This window comes from Pongo abelii, chromosome 1, assembly GCF_028885655.2.
Source record: "Pongo abelii isolate AG06213 chromosome 1, NHGRI_mPonAbe1-v2.0_pri, whole genome shotgun sequence".
Taxonomy (NCBI): Eukaryota; Metazoa; Chordata; class Mammalia; order Primates; family Hominidae; genus Pongo; species Pongo abelii.
In genome coordinates, this window is record NC_071985.2 from 33,399,016 (window position 1) to 33,421,522 (window position 22,507).

Here is a 22,507-nt window from a genome sequence, read left to right on the forward strand (position 1 = left end):
ATACAGGAGGATGCGGATAGCCTATATGCAAATAATACACCACTTTGTAACAGGGACTTGAGCATCCATGAATTTTGGTATCAGTAGAAGGTCCTGGAACCAATCTCTCACTGATATTGAGGAGTGACTGCACACACACACACACACGCACACACACACACACACATATCAGATAAATAGAGTCTATAGTTATCTGAAAATGTGTTTTTGAAATTGGGTTGCTTATTTTTATCTCCTGTTAATCACTCCAATTGTATGATCTTGAAAGTCATATTAGATTTATGGTGAAACTGAAGCTAAAAAAAATGGAAAAGTGCTCATGTTACCTCCCTCCACCCATGGCTGTCCTACTGCATGTTCTCTTCTATAGAGCCCACCACCCCTTACCTAAATCCTTCTAGCAATTACCTTTGCTCAGATGCAGAGGAGGCCTGGAAATGCACAAATGTGCTAAGCACAAAGAGCTCAGCACATGACTTCTCTGACTTCAGCAGACCACAAGGATTGAAATTGGGAGCCAGTGTTTTCCCAGTCAGGCTCACAGTGTCCAGATGGATCGATGACATCATCAAATAAATTCCTCTCTCACATGAGCTATTAGAGTGGTGCAAAAGTAATTGTGGTTTTTGCCATTGAAAGTGATGACTTTTGCACCACTCGAATACTTTAAAATCCTCACTAATGTGTAATAGTCTTAAGACTCAGAAGTGTGACTCAGTGTGGTTTGAATTTTAGATCTGAGAGGAAACATAGTATATCTGCCCATATCGTATTATAAAGTGTGATGATACTGAAATAAAATGAAGTAAATTGTTGGAAAAACTTTCTAAATACACAAGACTTGCATTATGTATGCTGCCTGTACTGTGTTTATATTTGTATTATACTTATAGTGGTTTTGTATTTCATATTATTTTATATACTGTATGTGACTCTCATGTGAGACATTATTAATCAAATGTTGATTGATGAAAAAACCAAGGCCTAGAGATATTAACTTCTTCATAAAGGTCATAACAAGTTAGAGTCAGAGGTAGGATGAATTATTTATGTATTCACTCACTCCATTAATACCAGGTACTAAGGTTGTAATAGGGAACTGGCCAGACACTGTCCCTCTTCTCTTGGTGCTCACAGCTTCATGGGGGCACATGTAGATGCTGGAGCAAGTCGTGTGGACAGGGCTGTGTATTCATCCAGTTGCATTCTCAGGTTTACATTTTTTTGGCCCCCCTCTAGTCTGAGAACCTTAAAACGACAAGAACAATTACTTTTACATTTTATTATTCATAATTGGATAGAATTCCATAATATTTATTCTACAACATAGGTATTATTTTACACCCCAATTTTACAAGTGAAGAAACTGAGGCAAAGAAGGATTAAGTAACCCAAGGTCACACAGCTTGAGTCGGAGGCTTTGGTACTAACCCAAGCGTTCTGGCTGTGTTGAAGAATGTGGTCTTAAAAACAAGTGTTTTAACTTGTCTTAGTTTCTGAATTTGTAAAATGGTGTTAATTACATTTTTCAGTATTTTAAAGAGAACTAGAACTATATATAAAATATATAACATGTCGTTAGCAATTAGTAAAGAGAAGTTATAATTGTTATCTCCTGTACAACACAGGGTTCATTGTAAAAACTGAATAGGTTAATCATACTCCAACAGTATCTTATGGCATGATTTTAACTAAAAATTATAAACCACAGAAGTTATTTCAGAAAAAACTAAATCACACCATGGAAGGAACTTTACATATACTACATCTTTGAACCTTTACATATATTACATTTTTAGATATATTACATCTTTGATGTAACATATTAATTAACATACAAAGCACTTCTGTGACCAAGAGGTAACATTGCATATAATGGGATATCATAACTTTTAGAACCAGAATAGACATGTCCTCTGAGAATCCTTTTGCTCCCCACGTGTGACACAGGTATGCCCCTGTATGCTTACCAATTACCTTTATATTATATTGCTGCTTTTTGTTTCTGTCATCTTGAATAGGACTGTTTGTTTGTTCGTTGGTTTGCCCTGCTGAACCATAATGATCATTAAGGACACAACTTTATTTGTTTTTTTCATTACTGCATCTCTTGGACCTATCACAGAGTGGGAATGGAATAAAAAGTGTTAAAGGAGTGAAAGAATGAAGTCACATGATTCCTGGGAATAAAAAAAAGAAGATAGCAAAGGGGAACTGATGGAGGATAGGATTAGGGTAGGAATAAGGCAATAGAGAAGAGAGAAAAATGGAAAAGATACAGCCAGGGGAAGAGAAACTAAGATCCCTTCCATGTGACGAAATGAAAGCTGAATCGGTCCACAGGGAAGTGGTGTAGCTGATGGCAGGTCTCAAACTGTGGGCCTTGACTCTTTCCAAAATGTACAGAACTCCATACGAGGTTACACTGGACAAAACCAGAAAAAGGGCAGTGTAGGGAGAGGAGCAAGAATTCACATCAATTTCTAATAGCACCTGCAAAATGACACTGAATTCTGTATTTTGTTTGTTTGAATTATCAAGAACACCATGTGACTATAGGCCCTGATGAAAGATTGTGGTAAATGACACCATAGTGTGTTATTACAATAGAAGCCCCAAATATAAAGAAAGTGAAATATTTTTAAAGTGCCTACATCCATGTTTTCTTGCTATGGTGGTAATAGATTGATTCTTCAATGGTTTTCAATCTTTATGTAATATTTTAAAGAACATATCTCCAATAATACCCATAGCATTTTTTTTTCTGCTGTAGTTTTCTTGGCATTTCGTAAGCAACTATGTTCCTTGTTGCTTTCATCCCCAAATAGTTTAAGATATGAAGCATATTGGGATTTCAATGCTGGTCAAGGAGGGGAAATAAACTGATAAAGTTAATATGGGGTTCAAAGATGTACATGATTATTCTAACTTTATAGCTAGAAAAACTGAGACCTAGACAGGTTAAGAAACTCTAGTCAGTAATCAGAGGAACTAATTCAAATGTAAATCTGTCTGGCCCCAAATCCTCTGCTTTTAATTTCTATACATTCTGCTTGTTGCTCATATTTTATTTTTCCTTGCCAGAACTCTAAAAGAAAGACCCCAGAACACCTGTATTAGTCTGCTAGGGCTGCCATGTCAAAATAACAAAACTGGGTGACTTTAATAGAAACGTATTTCTCACAGTCTGGAGGCTGAAAGTCCAAGACCAAGATGTCGGCAAGCTTGATTTATCCTGAGTCTCTTTCCATGGCTTGCAGATAGTGGCCTCCTCACCGTGGGTGTACATGGCCTTTCTTTCAGGTGACTCCATTGTTGGTATTTTTTCCTCTTCCTCTGAGGATGCCAGTCCTATTGGATGAGGATCCCACTCTTATGACCACAGATTTTATATCTGTGATATGGACTAAGTTCAGGTCATTTATATTTTTAAAGTTTAGCTATCTACAGAGACTCTCAGAGAAGACTAAATAGGAAAGGGACTCTGTCTGTCTGAAGTCAGCAAGGGAGAAGGCTGTGGAGAAACTGATCTAGCCATTGGGATGGGCTTTAGCTTCTATGGGCACTTTAAGTCTACACCATAACATGTATCTATCTACAATGCTATTGGTACTTACTGTTTGTCTTTGTGTCAGGATATTTGTGACATAGTATCTTTTCCACATTGAGTGGTTTGTGGGCAGAACTTCTATTCATGATGTCTGGTGATTTCAATAATAGTGTCAGTTTAGGGCTACTAAAGTGGATCTGTATAGAGCTGAAATGTTTCTTAATAGAGAAACTGAGAAATGGAAGACAGAGTTTACTAGATAGGGAAAATAATTGATAATATCTTTAATTATAAAAGTGATATATTCTTACAGAAGATAATTTAAAACATGCAGACAAGTAATACCTGAGAATCCTGTCATATAGAAACTCATAATATTTGATGGAATTCCTTCTACTACTTTATTCACGTTAAAAATTGAGCTATAACCTATGCATGATATTGAATATTTACATATTCCCTTATTATATTATGACTATATCCTATCATTAAACATTTTTCTAAAAATATTTTGAAATGTTTTGAATAACATTATATTCCATCTCATATAGCATATAATGGATATTTATTAATGCACTTAACCATTTGAGCAATAGTATCTAATCTATCTCTATTTTAAATATCTTGACATAGATATTCTTATACACAAATATTTATTTGCTAGGTTCCTAGAAGAATAGCTAAATCAAAGGTAATGAACATTTACAGAATATTTGATATAGTTTGTCACATTATTCCAGGAAAGTTGTCAGCAGTGACTTTTATATTCTTAAATATTTGATTATTTTACAAAAAAAGTTATTTTATTTTAATTTGCATTTTAAAGTACTAGTTATAGTGAATACTTTTCTGAATAATTATTAACCTTTTATATTTTCCTTTCATTCATCTAATCACATTCTTGATGAGCAAAAATTTAACTAGGGTAAGGAATAATTTTGAGACTTCTCCACGAGCAACCCTGTTTTTTCTGGTTACAATCACCCACACTGTTTAAAATGTTTTACTTTCTACAATATCAGAAACTTCCCTACTAACTTGGTTTAATGTCCCCTCCTAAATATTCAAAGTGTCAACAATTTTTTTCTCACTCCTACTTCATTTACTTGTAGTCTCCTTTTAGGTTTCCATATCGAATCGACATTCTTCCCTCAGGGTTTGCCAGTGGCTCTTGCTGCCATGATGGGCACAAGCAAAGTAAATGCATTTCAATTCAGAAGCCGCTTAGCATCCAGGTGGCTTGGATTTCTTTTTCTTCTTTTTCTTAAACATGAAGCATTAAAAGTCAAAGGCATTGCTGCACCTTGAGTTAGTACAAAATACATTTTAAAATGCATACAGTTCAAATTTTTTACCTTGCATAGGCCATAAGCTAGTAGTATGGTGGGTCAGTTCTGACACTGAAAAATGAATCCAGTTAGAGAACCTCCCGAAGGCTGTTGATGTTTGCTATAATAAATAGCACACACTTTAAGTCAAACTTTTTCATTCTGTATTCAAAGGTAATGGATTTTTTGTAACCATAGTAACCTTGGTGTATTTCTGGATAAATACATGAGGTATATACATTCTAGTTTTATTTTTGAATATAAACTACCACATTATGTATTACTAATAATATGAAAAATAGGATGTAGGTTAGTATAATGACAGCTTAAACTAGTATGCATTTTTCTTCTGCAAAAAATAAATATTTATCAAAAGAATAGGTTCAATTAATTTTTCTCCCAGTTTTGTGGTATTCTGGTGGTGTCATTTATCTTTTTTTGCAAGATCTCCATTAATCTCTTATTTCCGTCCCATAACAGATTTTTAAGAATTTTGAGGTAAAAACAATTGTACTTTAAAGCTTATGATTAAAAACATAATTGAAAGATTGAAGGACTTGTATTGATATCACTAGCAGAGCTATTGCGGGCCACTTAAGATGTGTGTATACAGTACATTACCAAACAAGTAGACAAAAGAAATCCTTCTTGAGACTGTTCAACATACCAGGATTGTTTCAAAGTTCAGGCTGGATAGCATATGATTGATGATGACTATCCAGACTGTAGCCACAGATTATTCTTATTTTAAATGAGCACACTACCAGAAACTGGCCATTTTTAAGAAGTTTATAAGATGTTTCTGAAAAGCCTACAAACTTTTTAGAAACAAAAATAGCAAGATGGTGCTAATCAGGACAAGTCTCCACCAAACCCGGCAAGGAGGTTTATGCGAGTTGTGCTTCCTAGTTAGAAAAGACTATCTGAATTGCTTTTGGTTAAGCCAACCTAAGCCATTGCTGTGGATAATGACTAGAACTCCAAAGGAGGAAAGGTTAGTAGGGACGTTATAGAAAAATAACAACTATCTCACACCAAGCCATAACACATGTATCATCTTATAAATCTAACACACAAGCCATAACAAATGTATCATCTTATAAATCTACATAGTCATCTTATAGTTAAATAAGAGTGACTGATATCTAGAACCATAGATAGTGTCTTCCCACTGCTGTTCCATCAGGACCTGGATTTCTATCACTAAGACTGAGGAAGTAAGATATAGATAATAGCAATGTAATGAGTGTGTGCATGCATGTGTGTGTGTGTGTGCATGTGTGTATGTAATTGAGAGACAGAAAAATAGAGAGAGGGTGGAAAGGCAGATGTGGGCAGGTGGAAAGAGGGAGGAAAAATCGATGAATTCTGGTAAAATCATATAGGCAATAGTTATTTATGTCTAACCAACTAAAAGTGCTAAAACTTTTTTTTTGGTCTTATTTGCCAAGGTCAAAGAGAACTATGTATAAATAGCAAAATAGAAACGCTCATCTTAAACTTTCCAAACACTTAAGTCTTACGATGAGAAATTTATTGACGAAGAAGCTGTATTGCTTATGGCACAATAAAAACACATTTAAAGGTTAGGCACTTCTATCTGAGCGTTGTAAGGAACCTTATCAGCACTCTACAAATTTGAGCTAAATTATACTCATTCACACCAATGGCTTACAAAAGGTCTTTTCTTAGCAAAATAGAATTTTACTTTAACCTAGATATTTTCTTTATTTTGCATATTTAAATATCACATTGCAGTACATTGAAATAACTCCTCTTACACAAAATACTATCACCTAAAGGAATGCTGTTAACATGCCTGTGTTCTGTTACAAGCTCTAATATTAATAAAGCAGAGCATGTGAGGATTTCCAGGTAAGACGACGGTCTCATCCATGAGTCACCATGCCACTCTATTACAAATGAGGTCATACCATGTTTCCCTCTGATGTCTCAGTCATATAGTATTAAATTGTACAAAGTCTGAGAAACTTTAAGGACACGAAGGAACAAAAGTCAAGCTATGCAATAAGTAGAGCCTTCAAAGCCAAATGACTAAGCTACTAACTCTGTGACCAGAGACTCCAGAATAGTTGTTCAAGGTTGTTCTATATACCAGATCTTTGGGTTAATGAACAGTGGATGCTACACTCTCAAGAGTCTTATTCATCAAGCAACAAAGGGTCAAATGAAAGGAAATAACTTGTACAGAATGTTTGAATATCAGTTGTGGTTAGCTGTAAACAATACAATCTAAGTGTCATTCTTCCATTAAGGTGCTTCTATAATGCACCCGTATGTGAAGAAATAAAATATGTTCAAATTTACATTTTAAGACCCGTACCCAAATATTATATGATCTGTTAACCTAATTAAGGGATATTATGTTCATAAATGATAGGGAAAGTTTCTATGCTTAAAGGGATTTTAGAAGAATCGAGGGAATAATATTCAGTTAGAAAAGCAATGGAGTTAAATGCTGGAAAGATAATGGAATGAGTCCTTCAGTTGAAAGTGTTACAAATAGAGATGTCCTGTTATTTTCAGCATTTTGAGAGTTGCTATTATTTTTTATGTGTGTTTTAAAGTGCTTAAATTGAGTTATAAATTAATACAGAAAAGTGGACACATCTTAAGGGTACAGCTTGATGGATATTTACAAATGAAGTACATCTATGGAATCTGTACCCAAAACAAGAAACAGAGCATTGTCAGCACCCTGTAAAGCTCCTCATTTTATGGCCTCAAATCTTGACTCAGGTGATTGCTTTCCTGAGTGTTGACACCATAAACTGACTTTGCTAATTTTGTACTTAATATAAATAGAATAAGCAAATGGAGGGGGGTCTTCAAAAAGCTTATGGAAATGCATATTATGAAAAATGCGAGGATTTCAATTTTTTCCACCAAAATAAACTCATACTAACTTGTTATAACATTCCTGAACAGGATCTAGTTTGAGGTGGTAAGAAAGATAAGACATCAGTCTGAAACGAGCCCCTACCAGGGCAACATGAATTCAGTAAAATTGAAGCAAGGACAAATATCAAATTTCTGGTGAAGCTTGCATAGAAGAATAGTGAAATCATTGATGTTTTAAAAAAAGTTTATGAGGACAACGCCCCAAAGAGATCGGCAGTTTACAAGTGGATAACTCATTTTGCTTAAAGAACAAGGAACAAGACAGTATTAAAGATGAAGCCTGCAGTGGCAGACCATCCACATCAATTTATAAGGGAAAATATTCATTTTGTCTGTTTACTAATTGAAGAAGACCAACAATTAACAAACAACCAACATCATACACATCTCAATTGGTTCACTTTGTACAATTCTGGCTGAAAAATTAAAGCTGAGGACATTAATTTTAGCAAGCTAACACAGGAACAGAAAACCAAATACCACATGTTCTCACTTATAAGTGGGAGCTAAATGATGAGACTCATGGACACATGGAGGGGAACTACACATACTGGGGCTTTTCAGAGGGTGGAGGGTAGCAGGAGGGAGAGGATCAGGAAAAAAAAAAAAAAACTAATGGGTACTAGACTTAATACCTGGGTGATGAAATAATCTGTACAACAAACCCCCATGACACAAGGTTACCTATGTAACAAGCCTGCACTTGTGCCCCTAAACTTAAAAGTTAAAAAAAAGTTGAGTGAACTTTCTACTTAGTGGGTGCCAAAACTGTTGCACCTAGATCAGCTACAGGCAAGAGTAGAGCTTTCAATGGAAATTTTAAATAGGTGGAATCAATATCTTGAAACATTTTATCAAATAATTGTAATAGGAGTTGAAATACAGCTTTACCAGTACAATCCTGAAAACAAAGAACAATCAAAGCAATGGCTACTAAGGGGTGGAAGTGGTTCACTCAAAGCAAAAGTGGACCAGTCAAGAGCAAAGGTCATGGCAAAAGTTTTCTGGGGATGCTTGAGGTATTTTGCTTGTTGGTTTTCTGGAGGACCAAGAAACAATAACATCTGCTAATGATGACAGTGTTTTGAGAATGTTAGCCAAAGCTTTAGCATTAAAATGCCCAGGACAGCATCGCTAGAGTCCTTCTTCACCATGATGATGCCCCTGCTCATTCCTCTCATCGAACATGAGAAATTGTATGCCAGTTTTCATGGAAAATCATTAGGATCTTACAGTTCTGATTTGGTTCCTTCTGACTTCTTTTTGTTTCCTAATCTTAAAAAAATCTTAAAGAGCACCCATTTTTCTTCAGTTAATAATGTAAAAAAGACTGCATTGACATGGTTAAATCCCCAGAACAGTCAGTTTTGTTGATGACTCCTCCGTCTCAGAACATTCTTCTCTTGGTGTCTGTGATACCTCACCTCAATTTTCCCTGTTACTGTTCAAGCTCTGATGTGATCTCTTCTTCGTTTTCTTCCACCCACAAATGTTGGTTTCCCCCAGGATTCCTCTTGGAACATTCCACACAGTCTCCCTTTGATGACTCAGTAGTCCTTGTCTTCAGACATTTTTCCTAAGCCACGAACATTTTTCTCACTGCATATTGGGCACTCCTGCTACAAGTGTTTTTACTCCAACTCCTTAAAACTGAATTTATTTTATCTGCCACATCCTACCAATGTGCTCTCTTTTCTGAGTTTTTTATCTTAGGGAAAAGTAACACTATTCATTCTTTTTCCCAAACAAAAACTCAGAATTAATCTTTGATTACTCCTCCTTCATCCTCCACATCCAAACTTTTTTGCTGTTCTTGTTTTAAGACAGGGTCTTCCTGTGTCACCCAGGCTGGATGGAGTGCAGTGGCGCGTTCACAGCTCACTGCAGCCTCGACCTCTTGGGCTCAAATGATCCTCTTGCCTCCCGAGTAGCTGGGGCCACAGGTGCATGCCACTACGCCTGGCTAATTTTTGTAGAGATGAGGTTTCACCATGTTGCTCAGGCTGGTCTTGAACTCCTGAGCTCAAGAGATCTGCACATCCAGTCTTCAAATCCAAACTCCTGTTGCCCTATTACACTTATTGCCTGGCTCCTATCTACTTTCTTAGCCTTATATCATTCTTTTATTCTGATTTATTTCTACAACACTACATTGGTTTTCTATTTCTGTTGGTTTGTTTTGTGAAATACCACGTCTTTTCCTACATGCAGACTTTTGAACTTTCTGTTCACTCTAACTGGAATTTACTTTCCCCAGTTCTTTATATGGCTGAATCATTGTCTTCCTTAAGTTCTCAGATCTTATAAAACCTTCTCTATATTAGTTAGAATAACCTAGATGTTATAAGCATACACACATATACATACAGAGAGATGATAGTTTTTAATAGTGAAAACACAATAAAAGTTTATTTCTTGTTCACTTAGCATTGAGTGCATACAAAGTTTGGTCCACAGAGTTTCCTTTTTCTGCACAGTCATTCAGGAATGCAGGCAGATGCAGATTCTGTCTTATTTAACACATGACTTCCAAGGGAGCTCTGGAGTTATTTCCATTGCTACAGCAGATGAGGAAGAGGATTGAGAGATCATCATGTCAGTTTGTTATGGGCCAGGCCTGGGAATGAAGGTATTAAAGCAATACCTTGTACTAACTCAAAGTTCTGTAAATCAGAAATTTGGGTGGATTTAATTGGGTTCCTAATTAGGGCTTTACAAGGCCAAAATCAAGAGTTGGGGCAGTTTGGGCTCTCATCTGAAGGCTGTGGGAAATAATTCACTTCTAGACTCATTCAGGTTGCTGACTGAATTCAGTTTCTTGCAGTGGTAAGGCCAAGGTCCCTGTTTCCATGTTGGCTGTCAGTCATGAGCTGCTATCAGCTTCTAGAGGCCACCTCAGGTCCTTCCACATGGCTCCATCCATCTCAGTGGTGGGGAACCTCCAGGATATCCAATCCCCCTCATGCTTCAAATCTCTCTGACTTCTGCCTCCAGCTGGAGAAAACACTCTGTTTTAAATTGCTCATAATTAGTTTGTGCCCACCAGGATTCATTTCCTTTTCTCCATATAAGGTAAGATAATCGTAAATGTGATATCTAATCAAATTCACAGATTCCACCCACCCTCAAAAGGGGGAAAATTGTATACAGGTGAGTGTCACTGGGAGTCATTCTTAGAATTCTTCCCACCACAGGTTCGGAAGCAGAATCACTCAAGCATGTCTCTTACCCTGTGACCTTGCTAAGCCTTAGTTTCCTGGTAGAATGGTAACAACAGAACCTATTTTAGGAATTTAGTATAAAAATTAAATGTGATAATGCATATAAAAAATTAGCATAGGTCCCATAACTCTTCTAAAAATACTAAATAATCAACAACCCATGCTCTTAGTTGCAGAAATAAGGAAATTATTGTTATATCATCATAAATATTCTTAATGCAAAACATCCTCTGCATGCAAAAAAAAGCATGTCTCTAAACTTCATGTTCAGTTTAACTCAGGAAACATTTGTTGAGCAGGTACTATGTACATCAGAGGTTAGAAGTTATGGATATAACTAAGATACTGTCATTCTTCCTCAAATCATTCTCAGTTCAATTGCTTAGACAGAAATACATAAAACTAAATAGAATGCTGTCCAATCTGTGGTAAATTCTGTAACATGTGTGAAAACAAAAGAGAAGGGTTCAACCCAGTGTGGAAGATAAAGTGTCACAGAGGAAGTGAATGTTCACAGGCTTTAGAGTCAAGTTTAAGAACTGAGCAACGGGCAAACATAAGGACCATGGTTGCATAGTCACTAGACACAGAACTATTAATGAGCATTTCACAAAAATTAAAGAGGGAAGAGCTTAATATGAGTGTGTACCCTGGGTAAGTAACCAATAGTGAGAAGCAAGGTGGGATTGAGATTATCAAAGGTGCTAAGTTATGTTGAGATATTTGAACTTTTTTCTGAGGCAAGAGAGAACCATTGAAGAATTTTCAGAAATACCATGAGACAATCAGTGCTTTAGAAAACACATAGTTGGAACATATCATTTCTTCAACATAGTGAAGACTGAGTCTGTGTAGCTGTTTTCTCGACTTAGTAGGCGTAAGGACAAGTGGGTTAGAACGCTAAATGCAAGAAGCTAATTGGACTTAACAATACAGATGGCAAAAGGATGAGGAGAGGAGAGAAACGCATTATGTTTATTTGTTAACAGCTCTATTGTATTGTATTTATATGCATTAGTCAGTGTAAAATAAAATCTGCTTATTTTAAATCCTTTTAAATAGTGTTGAAATATTTCCTGATGACACAATCTGCTAAAGTATTTACCCTTGGTGCAGATTTCCATTAACCTTGTTGTAGATACTAAGCCTACAACCATATATTTATAGGGGGGTCAATTATGGGGTAAAGCCTAGTGACATCATTATAAAAGCACATCTGGATAAGCTTTAGGGTCTTTGTCTTTCTATCCGATTTAGGAAATTTAGTAAACTGTAGGAGAATACCATTATTAACAGCCCCTGAAATCTCAGATTATGAGGATGTCCTTTCTCTCAAAATAAAGGAAGAGAGGGATTAAAATCTCTAAAGCTGTAAATGATATAGAGAAATGCCTAGTACACAGATATCAGGGATATTAGGGGAATCCAGTTGTGTTGGATCTACAAGAAGAAAAAAAAAGGCAGAAATTAAATTCAAAGTATTCTTTCCTCATGTCTTTTGTCAGTTTTTTTTTTGTTTTGTTTTTCAGAGAGTCTATATAAGTCCTTTGGTTCCCTAAAGGACAAAATTCCTTTGATAATTTTGTAAATTCTTTTCTAAATAGTATCTCTGTATTGTAGATAAAAAAAATTAATACCTAGGAAAGCTCAGGTCACTTCTTTCAGTCAAGGAATGACTCATTCATGAAACTGGAAAGAAAACTTTTTTTTCACTCACTCCAATACTTGATAGCTATCTTAAATTGAAAATGTCTTTAACAGTGTATTTGATTTTATCAGTATATTTTGATTTATATATATATAATATATATTATATATCTGTGATATATATCATATATATCATATATTATATATCTGTGATATATATCATATATATCATATATTACATATCTGTGATATATATCATACATATCATATATTATATATCTGTGATATATATCATATATATCTGTGGTATATATCTGTGATATATATCATATTTATCTGTGATGTATATCATATATATCATATATTATATATCTGTGATATATATCATATATATCGTATATTATATATCTGTGATATATATCATATTTATCTGTGATGTATCTATATCTCTATCTATCTATCTATCTATCACATTTTCTTTATCCATTCTATCAATGATGGGCATTTATGTTGATTCCATGTCTTTGCTATTATGAATAGTGCTGTGATGAACATTTCTTTTGATTTTTATTGTCTGTATTAGGACATCATAACAGGGCCCTCCTAATACCATTAACAATGCATCATGACCCTGGTAATGGTTTTGTAGCTGAAGTCTAAATAGCTTAAGTGCCCTATCTTATTCATTTGTACATATTCAATGTATATAATAACTACTATTTTCTGAACATTAAGAGAATTGCTGAAAACACAGTGGTAAACTTCAATGACCCTATATATCCTGATTTGTACACTGTCTTATCTTCTGTTTCAGTTACCTTGTTTAAATCTTGTGGCTATATGACACTAATAAAAGTAAACATAATACCACAAATGTGTTTATGCATTATTTAAAATGATATATTCTTCCTGTTTTGTAAATGCTTTAATATATATGAAGGATGCTAACCATTTGCATGCACTCTATATGACAGTTTTTTTTTCCACTTTGTCTTTTGTATTTTTTTACTTTGTTTATGGTGGTTTTTAAATTAAGACATTTTTAAAACTTGTAGTCAATTCAAATTTAGATATATTTTCCAGCATAGTGTCTTCCTTAAATAGAAACACTTAGATTTTCTTCACTTCAAGAATAGATAAATATTTCCTGAGATTTTCTTTGATAATTTATACTTTCAAAAATATTTTCACATATTCCAGCTTCTGTGAATATTTTTATTTATTTATTTATTTATTTATTTATTTATTTATTTACTGAGACAGGGTCTCACTCTGTCGCCCAGGCTGGAGTGTAGTGGAATGATTTTGGCTCACTGCAACCCCGTCTCCTGAGTTCAAGCCATTCTCCTGCCTTAGTCTCCTGAGTAGCTGCGATTATAGGCATGCACCACCACACCCCGCTAATTTTTGTACTTTTACTAGAGACAGGGTTTCACCATGTTGGCCCAGCTGGTCTTGAACTCCTGACCTCAAGTATTCCACCCACCTTGGCCTCCCAAAGTGCTGAGATTACAGGCATGAGCCACTGCACCCGGCCACTTCTGTGAATCTTTAAATTACCCAATGATGTGTATAAGCATTCAAATTTTATTCCCATTTTGTCAATGAAGAAATAGAGATTCTGAAAACTTATTTGATATGCCTGAGATCATAAAGTTAGTTAATGTCATAGCTAGGACTAGAATTTTGGTGCTTACACAATGTTCTGACTCCCAAATCATAAATCTCTACCAGATGTTTAAAGTAAAAGAATGATGGGAAATTTCATTAAACTATTAATTATATTCAGTGGTTTCAAAATATTAATACAACATTGATATCTGTAGTGCATTATCAATGTATTCTTGAAGACAACATGTCAATTAAATTGTCTCTTATTCAAATGTTAGCTTCAGTTTTTAAAATTTAAAGCTAGTCTGCTGATTTTCAATAAGAGCTGTCTAATATTGTGAACCAGTAAATTTGAGGAGATAAAAGTAGAAATTATAGGTCTGCAGAGTGTAGTATTGATAAAGAGGGGGGCATTTCTTCCAAGTCAGTAAAGAAAAGTGATGAAACATAAACTGGAATTTTTGTGATTCTACTGTTGCATGACCTTATATCATCCCTGTTTTAATTAACTACGGACCTGAAATAATAACGTATACTTCTAATCCACTCACAGGAATGGTAGGTATATTAGTTAGCTAGGGCTGCTATGACCAAATACAGGCTGAGTGGCTTAAACAACAGGAATGTATTATCTTACAGTTCTGGATGCGAGAAGTCCAAGGCAAAGGTTTCTGTAGGTTGGGTTTCCTCTGAGGCCTGTCTTCTTGGCTTACAAATGGCCGCCTTCTCGCAATGTCCTCACGTGGTCTTTTGTTTGTACACACACACCCTGGTGTCTTTGTTCATCCAAATTTTCTCTTCTTATAAGGACACCTGTCCAATTTAATTAAAGCTCATCATAATGGCCTTATATTGACTTAATTACCTCTTTAAAGACCACCTCTCCAAATATGGTTACATTCTGAAGATTAGAATGTCAATTTATGAATTTTGGAAGGACACAATTCAGCCTATAGCAGAGGGTCTGCTTTGTAATGATTATGCACTATTACTCACCAAAGTAGTAAAAATTAAGCAAACATTTATATACACAAGTTTTTGAGGGGATAAAGCTTACAGAACATAAGAACAAAATATTTTCAAGAATACCTGTCTGTGGTTCTTTCATTAATTCACTTCTTCATTCATCTTCATTGAGTACGATAATGAGGCAGGGAAAATATAGCCATCTGACTATGAATTGACCTGGTGCTTGTAGACATATGTGGTTTAACAGTTTTCCTCTTTGTGTGCCCTTCTTTCATATCTTGTAGCATACTCTGCTAGAATTATTGATTAATTAACCTCATTGTCTTTCTCACTAGATCATGAGTACTTTGAGGGCAGGAACTTTATCTTTCATCTTTCACCCTGAAGACATGGATCAGCATATCTATGTAGTAGAAGAACAATAAATAGTTTTCAGAATGAAGGAAAGAATTAATTTTTTCATGAAAACTAGATGTCATTATGTGGATAATTTATCAGAATGCCAGACTAGTAAGGATGTTCAGAGACAGAGTAGTTGACCTAAGACTAACCTAAATCTGTTGGTATCACAGAAGTGTACCAATGCTTGACATACATTGGATAAAATGTTTATTTCCTATTTCTCTGTATTGTTTGGCCACATAACTATTGCAAAGCTCATACGCACAAAACTTGCACAAAACCCCTGAGAGATGCCATCCATGGCCACAAATACACGTTTTGATTATATTAAAGTAAAAAAATTGATCAATTATTTTAAATATTCAAGGTAGTTATGTGAATAAATTCTATGTAATTACAACCACAAGGTTGGTGCATATTTTAGAAATAAATGCTTGTTTTACTATGAGAGGAAAACTGCGAATGGCACACGACCTAAACAAGGGCATCCTGGTGACTTGGATGAAAATTCCATCCCCATGTTTACTATACCTTCCACTCTCATTCAAACCTAGAACAGGAGAAAAATAGTTCGAGTTTAAAAACAAATCCAGTAGAATTTAGGAAAGTTTGTCTCGTATACCACACCTTTAAAAGGCTATTTTGCAATGACAATATTCTTGTATTGCCCTCTCTATTTTTCCCTCCCTATTGTATACACAAGCCCAGCAACTTCTAGAATATACTAGCACATATGCAAATATTTGAATATCTATTTCATGTAGGGAGATTAGAAAGTCACTTTCTGCCACTTGTGTAGCTCTATTATGCAAAAATCAAGAGGATGCAGATCATAAATACTATCGGGGTGGAACTCTGGATGTGGAAAAGACCATATAGATAATTTTAAGAGATTTCCCCTCAGCTGAATCATTGCTATAAAGTTAAGCATGATTTTTAAAATATAAATCAAATAAATGGTTTCTATAAAGGCACATACCTTTACCGTAAACTGAACTCCAACAAACTTTTGAGTCGACATTTCTCAAATACAGCATCTATTGAAAACTTCCTCTGAAAAAACATTTTATAAAAATTGAAGTTTGCCTTACATATTTTCATACTATGTGGTTTTAATGACAGTTGTATTCCACTCTATCACCATAAATAAATACGTGACTTTAAAAGATATGTTGTAAATAAAATTAGCTCAAAAATACTAACACTAACCAAACATTAATCATAGAATTTAAGGGGACTATCATAGACTAATTCAGAAAATAAAAATATTGTAAAATTACTACCATGAAAGCTCTAAGAAAAGTTCAACATAATTTCAGTGATGCTAAGGCTACAGACCAAATACAAACTTAGAGACAAAGATATTTAGTCTAAGACAAATTAAATGTGTATATATTAATTTATTTTCTCTGTTTGATGGGCATAGAAGCCCACCAATACTCTGAATTTATATTTTATTAATACTCTCACAATTTACTTTTATATATGACTTACTATGTAATATAAAAAACAAAAGAGCTTGAAAAACTGAGATCAGAGGGCAATAATAAAATATTAATGCTAATATTATCTTTAATTTTTTATCTATACATGTTTATAAGTTGTTTTCCTCATTGAAATTTGTTACTAATCAGTGAAACTTTAGTATTTACCTAAATTAGTTCTTCTTATAAGTAGCTCAGTCTCCATAATAGGAGATAGACTATAATTTGTACTTTAGCATAAATATTCTTCTAAAATCATTCACCATTTTATATTGTAATTTACTGAAACAATATAAAGTGGCTTAAAATCATTGATGTATTATAAAAACCTATGTCAGATAAAGCACAACATCTGTGAAGTCTGGGAATTATAAACCAGAACAACGTATAATTCAAAACAGATACCTGAAATTATCTTGTACACATCTCGCTATCTGCTATATCTCATCACATAAAATACATAGTAGATGCACAAAGTAACTGTCCAACAAATACTTATAGAATGAATAAATGAAGGAATGACAAAAATGCTTTTCCTCGATGTGCTAAGTCAAATACATGTTTCCTTTTATAAAAATTTAACTATATGTTTTAGATTTAGTTTAAAAAAATGTATATTGGAATTTACGTAATTACATAATACGTATTTTAAAGTATTATTCCCAGTATTTATGAACATTCATTAATAAGAATGGCTTCTACATTAAAAGATCAGTTAGCCTCTGCTATTTTTGATAATGATTTAAACTTGTTAATTCTTACCTGTATAATGCATTCTCCTTTACAAAATGCTAGTATGGCCACTTGTTTTATGTTATCCTCACAACAATTGTAGGTATAGATGTGATAAATAATGTACTCTTCCTGTTCTGTTTTTCTTTTTAACAAATGAGAAAACTGAGGCCTAAATCTCCAGTTATTTATGTTTACATAAATAACTCTAAACTGGCGCTCAGCTCTTGCTAATTCTTTGTCTCCTCTTTTGTTTTTTGTTTCATTTTGTTTCCCTAAACCATAATGCCATCCAATATTATTTAAAGTTTGCCTGCCTGCTTTTGCAATGGTTCTTAGCTTTCCACAATAGCAAGTGCATCAAAGAAGAAAAAGGAAATTGATTATATGGTTATTAATCAAACTCAGATATGGCTAGTACCACCTTTATAAGTGAAACTTATATAACAGTCTCAGTTTATGTCAGTCTCTTATCCCAGTGTTTAAAGTTTTAAGGACTGAGTTGGGAATGTGAGGAGGCTTTTGCTTTTCATTTTGTACTCTACTAGTTTTAATTTTTCATTATGTGCATATGTCTGCACCCCAACCTTTAAAGAACTAGTTTCCTGAAAAAAAAGGAAAATGCAAATCATTGTACAAATAAAAGCATAATCCCTTTTATTAATTTTTAGCTAACAAACACATAATACTATCCTATTCCAGGTACTGTTTTTAAATGACTTGCATCTAAATGTAATGTTAACGCATCCTTTCGATGTGCATAAATATAGCCAAGCAGTCCTAGATTCAGATAAATTATCTTCCATCTACTGTATATAATTATATAGTATTTCCTAATTTTTATAAAATATGGTTTGTGTGTATGTATATTGTTACTCAAATGAGGTTTTATTATTTTTCTCTCCTCAAGGTCAAAAACAATATCTCACTCTATCTTTTGTGTCTTTTGTTTTTTGATTTTTTTTTTTTTTTTTTTGTCTGCTTTGAACAGTTTTTAAGAGGAAAAGAAGAAAAGGTTGTTTGGAGGTTATATAAAAAAAGGGAGAAAGAGACCCAAATCTCCTGTCTCTTTTATCACCTACAAACTGTATTGATTTTCACTTTCCTTTCCTAAATCCATGCTTTAAAGACATTGTCCATCTAAGAAACATACAGAGTCCCAAAGCACAAGTTTTGATGTAGTGAGCACCCATTGATTGTACCTTGAAGTGGATGTAGATAAACAGATGACAGATAGATCAGGTAGATATATAGATATAGATATAGATAGATTTATCTTGAATTTTCCTAGATCCCATTAATCTGAATGTACAAATAAGTCTCATTAGTTCTAATATTTGTATTTCACTGCCTCATTGCCCTCACCTGCTGTAGATGATCTCTGCCTCCAGCAAACTAATCCTCATGCATTTCTGGGGAGTCCATATGGGTTTTCTCACTTGCACTTAGGATCAAGCTGGACACCAATTGGCTAAGTACCATAGTTACTCCACTGGGCATCTCCATGTCCCTTCTTTGGATAAACACCATCATCTGTGGGCATAAGAGGCACTGCTATTCTTCCATTGCTGCTCCACCAGGTACCTGAGTCTCTCCCACTGCTGTGCCAGGTGGAATAGTTTTCCACCAGGGGCCACCTTAGATATTCCTCGTCAGGTGAGTACCAGGATTGCTTTGCTAGGTAGAGCTGTCCCAGTCGATTCTAATATGCCCCTCTGCTATTATGTCTGCCTCACTGTTCTGTATTCTGCTAGTATCAAAGCTGAATGAGACTATATTAAAAGTAGTGGCGGAAAAATGTCTTTCTTCCTTGCCTCCCTCTTTCTTAAGTGAGTCCTAAAAGAATACTGAGTAGATTTCCATATCTTAAAGGTTTAACAGAACAGATCTTCTTTGTTTTACTCTAAATACAAATCTGAGTAAACTAGCCAAGGCTCTCAGAATGATCTCTCTCTTCTGAGAACCAGGGCACCATACCTGGCTCCGATTTCTCTCATGGTGAATTCTTCAAAATGTTTTCCAGTGCATGGGCTTTCGCTGGGTTATCTCACATGTTGTTCACAATGCTCAGAGATATCTGAGTTAACAGCACACCCAGAGATGTTCCCTTCTTCCACGACTGTCCCCCACAACCCCACGCCAAGAATGCCCCTCCTCAGTTCTAATGGAAGTATGCTGCTGGTAGCCTGGCCACCTGTCTCAGTCCATTGAGTGTTCCTATCAAGGAATCACCCAAGGCTGGGTAATTTATAAAGAAAAGAGGTTTAATTGGCTCACAGTTCTGGAGGCTGTACAGGAAACATGGCAGCATCTGATTCTGAGGAGGCCTCAGGGAGCTTTTACTCATGGCGGAAGGTGAAGGGGAGCAGGTATATCATGATGAGAGAAGAAGCAAGAGAGAGAGAGAGGGGAGGAAGTGCCAGGCTCTTTTTCAACAGCCAGTTCTTTTGGGAGCTAAGAGTGAGAACTCATTCACTCCCATGAGAATGATGCCAAGCCACTCGTGAGGGATCTGACCCCAAGATCCAAACACCTCCTAAAAGGCTCAACCTCAATGTTGAGGATCAAATTACAACATGAGATTTGGCAGGGCCAAACAAACCCTATCCAAACCATAGCACCACGCAATTTCCCAGATATACCCAGGCAGATCTAAATATATCTTACACTCACAATCAGGTCCTCCTTTTATGAGGTACCAAAGATGTTCTATTAGGGTTCTCAGACAAACAGAATGGAGAGAGAGAGATTTATTTTAAGGAATTGGCTCACATGACTGTGGGAGCTGATAAATCTAAAATCTGAAGTCTGCAGGGCATGTTAGCAGGCTGGAGACCCACGGAAGAGTTAGTGTTGTAGTCTTGGGACCAAAATCTTCAGGGCATGTATTAGTCAGTTCTCACGCTGCTAATAGAGACATACTCAAGACTGGGTAATTTATAAAGAAAGGAGGTTTAATTGACTCACTGTTCTACATGGCTGCGGAGGCCTCATAATCATGGCAGAAGAGCAAGAGATGTCTTACATGGCAGCAGACAATAGAGAACGAGAGCCAAGCGAAAGGGGAAACCTCTTATAAAATGGTCAGATCTTATGAGACTTATTCACTACCATGAGAACAGTATGGGGGAAACCACCCCCATGATTCAATCATCTCCCACCAGGTCCCTCCCACAACATGTGGGGATTTTGGGAGCTACAATTCAAGATGAGATCTGGACAGGGACACAGCCAAACCATATCAGGGCAGATGAGAGGTTTTTGTTCATCATGACACAAAATGTGGTGTCTTTTCCAACACCACTTCTTCAATTCTCTGACACCCTCTAGGCATGCTGTAGTTCAGCTCAGTTCTGACAGTAACTACCTGGAGTTAGAGTCAGACTCCATAGATTTAAGAGCCCAGTCCCACAAGACTGCCTTCCCTTCAGAGGCCAGGTGCAAGTATTGAGTCCCCAGGTTAGCCACAGTTCTGTCCAGCTGAGCTACACAGTCTTGGGTTCCCACAGCCCCCTCTTAAGGGTTGATAATTTGCTAGAATGACTCACAGAACTCAAGAAAATGATCTACTTACTATTGTAGTTTATTTTAAAGGATGCATATAAACAGGCAGATGACAAACCTCCTCAAACTCTGTTGTTTAGGGGCTTTTAGGAGGTTTCATGACATAGGCATGATTGATCAAATCATTAGCCATTGATGATTGACTTAATTTCCAGCCACTCCCCTTCTCCCAAGAGGTTGCTGATTGAGGAGTGAGGCTGAAAGTTCCAAGCTTCTAATCAAGGTTTGGTCTTTCTGGTGAACAGCCCCTATTTTGAAGTGGTCTAGGGGCCGTCTGACAGTCACCTAATTAGAACAAAAGATGCTACTATCATCTTTATCACTCAGAAAATTCCAAGGATTTTAAGAGTTCTGTGCCAGAAAGCCGGTACAAAGACCAAATATCTTCTTATATCACTGCAGGCCAGCAGACTGGAAACTCCCATAGAATTTTTATCATGCAATCTTGAGGTAGAATTCTTTCATCTTTGGGAAATTTCAATCTTTGCTCTAAAGCCTTTCAACTGATTGGGTGTGGCCAACCCATACTATGTAGGGTAATTTACTTAAAGTCAACTATCTATAAATAAATGTTAATCATATCTAAATAATAACTTTATAGCAACATTTAGATTAGTGTTTGATCAAACAAGTGGATACCATAGCCTGGCCAAGTTGTCACATAAAAGTAACCATCACAGATGTATTATTTTATTTAAAATCATCAGTATTATATGAATTAACTCAGAAATAAAAAAGATGTTGTCATAGTGTGAACACTTATGTGTCTTTCCCACAGAAATGTCAACAGACTGTGATTTGAAAATTGCTGTTTTAAAAGAGAAAAGCCCATCATTCTACGGAAATGATTCAAAGATAGACAATCCTGTAAATATCTTATAATGGGTCAAATACTACTAGTTGATAATTTACACTTGCAACATCAAACACTTTACCAGCTTTTTAAAATGCAATTGTTGCATATGATGCATTGTGTTTTTGCAAGTAGGTGTACAGCATAATTCTAATAGGATATTTATTTACACCCTAACCTTACAATTTAAATTCTGCTACTCCATTGTGCTCATCCTACCCACC

At 35.4% G+C, this 22,507-nt stretch overlaps 1 protein-coding gene and 1 long non-coding RNA gene across 2 annotated transcripts in view; one reads left to right on the top strand and one right to left on the bottom strand.

The window, feature by feature from the left end:
* The window catches only part of LOC134761592 (uncharacterized), an 83,455-nt gene extending 82,949 nt beyond the window's left edge, over positions 1 to 506 (bottom strand). Inside the window, exon 1 of the long non-coding RNA XR_010140482.1 lies at positions 409 to 506. This is a non-coding gene — a long non-coding RNA (uncharacterized LOC134761592). The remainder of the gene's footprint in view (positions 1 to 408) is intronic.
* The window catches only part of USH2A (usherin), an 827,758-nt gene that overhangs the window by 409,633 nt on the left and 395,618 nt on the right, over positions 1 to 22,507 (top strand). The window lies entirely within an intron of this gene.